The sequence below is a fragment of the Ctenocephalides felis genome, unplaced genomic scaffold (assembly GCF_003426905.1).
Source record: "Ctenocephalides felis isolate EL2017-DRISC unplaced genomic scaffold, ASM342690v1 CF-g0.4_SCAFFOLD_00876, whole genome shotgun sequence".
NCBI lineage: Eukaryota > Metazoa > Arthropoda > Insecta > Siphonaptera > Pulicidae > Ctenocephalides > Ctenocephalides felis.
In genome coordinates, this window is record NW_020537030.1 from 22,738 (window position 1) to 27,500 (window position 4,763).

Below are 4,763 nucleotides of genomic sequence, written 5' to 3' on the forward strand. Positions count from 1 at the left end.
GAAACTCGCATGGTGTCATTGATCCCACATTATTGAGCATTGAAGACATAAAAGTTATATATGTTTGGCTAATAGCACAATTACTGTTTCTGATATGAAGACCTATAAAGTTGATGATTATCTTCTTTTTCTATCACTGACATGTAATCTTCATGATTCCGTAGACTAGCATCCAATAATGGAAAAATAATTTTACCATCCACCCTAACTACTTTTTGTGTACATCTTTCGCAACTGTTGTATCCATTATGGCCCTTAATACACTTTATATAAGGTCTGGCAGGAGTATCACAACAAATTCTGTGTATCTTGACTTTATACAGAATATTCTCATGAATCAAACCAGAATTGTAAAGAGCATTGGCTTCATTTATAAATCTTTCTAAATACGTATTTACACAGTCGGGTTTACTATCTTCCAAGTACAATCCAATCACAAACGGCTTAATGGAATGTGATGTTTTTGTATATAGAGCTCCCGAAATAGGCCAGAACTGTGGTGACTTACTTTTGAAAACTGATACCCCATCAAAATTAATTAAAAGATTTATTATCATTTATATGAGTTATCTTATACTTTATGTTGAAATGCACGTATTCACCCACATTGCCACGCTTACTGGCCATAGTTGTATTTGCAACCCCTGTGGGTGTTTTTAAAATTGTTTTTGCACATAGGGGCACGTTGTGATGGCCATGCTTTCTCAAAATTGGAAGTAAAATATTCAATTGCTTATGGCTCACATTCTGCTGTTTAGCCCAAAAGCGTATGTCGGACATATCATTTGGTATTTTGATGGGTTGCATTTGCTCTCACGTGCTAGTCAAAGAAGGTTAGATTAGAAGGTATTGTCAAATAATCGAAGTTTCTTTTTATTTCTAATAATAATGGTGCGTATCTGTATCATAAAATCATGCGAGTACAATAAGGGGAGAAAGCAAGTGGATAACAAAATGAATTTTTTTAGATTCGGAAAGAAAATTCACGAAGCGACAAGTGGCTTCGTTGAATAGATTCAGTGAAGTATGTACTCATTCTGTTTGCGAATTACATTTTGTGGGTAGACAAACTTCATCCCTGATTTTACATCCAGCTTATGCACCATCAATTGAATTTTGTACTGAAAATTCAAAATTTGAAGAAGAGACTCTACTAAGGTAAATCAATGTTTGCTTGAATAATTACATTTTTATGTATAAATTGTGGGTATTCTTCAAAATTAGTTTTGTGTCACACGTTTCCAGGAAATGATGTTGCTTTACAAGTGCATATTCCTGAGGAGACTTGCAATATGGTCCACAAAGGTTGGGGAATTGAGTTGAAGTACTCTGATAGGTTTGTTGGCCCTGAGGCTACATCATTTTTGTGAAATTCACCACAAGAGAGTTTTAATGGATTTCACAGCATTAAGACCGACGCTGAGTGTAAATCACTTTGTGGTGTTGATCTGTCAGTTTTTTATTTAATGTTCAGGTTATGTCCAATATATCTAATGATAAAATTAACATAAAAAATAGATTGTTAATACTAGGTTGTCAAATATCTCCCTTCCGCTTTTATATATATATATATATTAGGGTGGGCCGAATCATTATAGAAGTAAAATTAAGCGATATGGGCACCTTTTCATATGAAATATATGTGTTATTTAAATGAATTTTGACTTCAAAACCATATATCGCAAATAACTCTTTAGCCAGCGAAATTTTCAATAAAATACTGTTTTTAATAAGTTAATATATTAATTTAGGCATGTGAATAATTCCAATTGTAAGTTATATTTCTTTTAATAGTTTGTACGGGGGTTTTTAAATCGGGTTTAGTTTGTTGTTATTTATTTCCATCAGAGTGCGCTAGTATTTTTTTATAATAATTCTCGAACTTTCGAAAAGAATATATTAATGTGGAAAATTCGCATAAATCTTCATTCAGTTCTCCAGTTAGACGTGAAGTATCGATGGCGAATTCTTATTTAAATTCAGGCGCAAGTGCTAGTAATTTGAATCATATGCGCTCGCATGATCAAATTACATTTGGGGAAGCAAAAGAATTTACTGGTGTAAATCTTCCGACAAGTATGGAAATTATCAGGTATTATTTTTATTTGGCCGAAGAATCAAAAAAACAAAATAAAATGTTTTCATATAAAACATTTACTCCAAATGCGGTAACGAAATTGATTCAGACGTGGGAAAAAATTGATATTCCAATTATGGAGAAACGAAGTATCGCTAGAAAATTGAACCGATTGATTGATAAATATAAAAGTACAAATAAAAGCAAGTCTACCCAAGCATCATTTCAGGAGTTTGTAGAATCCACGAAAGAATTATTTTATATTGGAAAATGCAAATGCGATTTGCGAAGATTACTGTGTTCTTGTGGATTGATCCCAAAACATTTACAAGCGTTTATGATGGATCAACATAATGAGAGGAAATCTACGATACCAGAATATATTATAAAAATTGAAGATGAAGTATCAGAATCTACAATAACTAGCAATATTACTCCAGGTGAGACATATACTCCAGATGTTGATTTTGATTTTAAAAGCAGTTCGGAAAGTTTACAAAATACTTCTCATATAAAACGTGGTCCATATAGTCGAAGATATAAGGCTCCAAGCTATGCCTTAATGTGCGACAGATTTGCAATTTCTGATAGAGTTGGGTCTGGCGTGGTGACGGCAATCCTGCGTGACCTGGGCATAACGGATGATTGGGGCAATCCTGTCATTATGGACAAAAATAAAAGCGTTCGCGAGAGGCAGAAAAATAGGCAAGCTCTACACAAACGATATGATTCTTCTGAATTAATAGCATTTTCATTCGACGGCCGAAAAAATGATTCTATTACCATGGAAAAAATCGATAAGAAGTTTCACCCACGAAATATTAAAGAAGCGCATTTAGTTATTTTAAAGGAACCGAATGGCCAATTGTTGGGTTACACAAAATTGGAAAATGAAGATTCGGAAAGTAAAGTAATCAAATTGAACGAGTTTTTCGCCGATAAAGGAATAGCTCTCGATTCTTTGATAGGCATATGTTGCGATGGTGAACCAGCAAATACAGGCGTAAAAAATGGTATTTTACGTCGATTTGAAATTCAGTTAAACAGGCCACTGCATTGGTTTGTGTGTCTTCTCCACTTTAACGAACTTCCACTTCGCCATTTATTTAACTATTTGGAAAAATCATTGACCACTGGACCACGAACAAAAACTGGAATATTAAGCAAACAAATTGAAACATGCGAAAATATACCGGTGAGTTATAACATATTTACTATTTTTAATACCCTATGTTCAAATTCAATATAATTTATTTTTTCCTATATACTTCCAGCCGGTAAAAGACTTTGAAACAATCCCACTTGAAAATTTGGCTGATATAAGTCCTGCTGAATCGACAACTGACTCAAGTTATTTAATAAAAATAGCTAAAGCAGTTGCTTCTGGAGAAGTATCGACAGACTTAGCTAACATGAAACCAGGGCCAATAGCACATTCCCGTTGGCTCACGAAGGCTAGTAGGTTACTTCGGTTATATGTAACTACTAATAAGCCTTCCAAAAATTTGAAAATTCTGGCAAACTACGTAATGAAAGTATATATTCCAATGTACTTTAACATTAAATATTACAACTCTGTGGTGTATGGTAGTATATTATTTTATAAATTTATTAGCTGGACGCAATATTTAGACTCGAATTTGAGACAAATTGTGAACAATGTTGCTAAAGAAAACGCATACTATGCTCACTCAGAAAATATTTTATTAGCAATGTTGTTTGATAATAAAAAGGAAATACGAGATTCAGCTATAAGAAAAATCTTATATTACCGTAATAATGTGGAAGACCTGACGCAATTGAGAGATTACAAAACACCCGAAATAAATTTCGAATGCACCGACTATACTAATATGATAGATATGGATGATTATTCAAATATATCCGAACCAGCCTTTACGCTAAATATTCCTCATGAACATCTAGTACAATATCTACAAAGCAATGAGTGTCCATGGAGTGACCCTAAAATTCCGGTCCACATTCAGGGAACTGAGAGACATGTTCAATTACTGGCTAATGTATCAAAACGCGTATTAGAGCAAAATCGCGAAGGTGTTATGACAGCGACACTACTATCTCGTGAAAAGCATCCTCGACTGGAAAGCAAGCAAGATTTCAGATATTAATTTATTTAAATTGTATTAGCTAAATGTAAGAAATTTTATTTTAAATAAAAATGTAACTTAAAGAAATAAAAATGTTGTATTTAAACCATGTCATGTAAATAAATAATAGAATAAATATATGTCATTCCTAAAAAACCCAAAAACAATATTTTTCTTCAAAAGTAGTTTGACCTGTTTCGATGCATGATTCTAGGTTAGGCTTACTCGCAAATGTCCCCTAACAGTTTACTTGATGTAGTCTGATGTACCCGTAAGTTACTGATTTCAAAAAGCCGGAAAATGTTTTTAACCTGTTTCGATGCATGATTCTAGGTTAGGCTTACTCGCAAATGTCCCCTAACAGTTTACTTGATGTAGTCTGATGTACCCGTAAGTTACTGATTTCAAAAAGCCGGAAAATGTTTTTAACCTGTTTCGATGCATGATTCTAGGTTAGGCTTACTCGCAAATGTCCCCTAACAGTTTACTTGATGTAGTCTGATGTACCCGTAAGTTACTGATTTCAAAAAGCCGGAAAATGTTTTTAACCTGTTTCGATGCATGATTCTAGGTTAGGC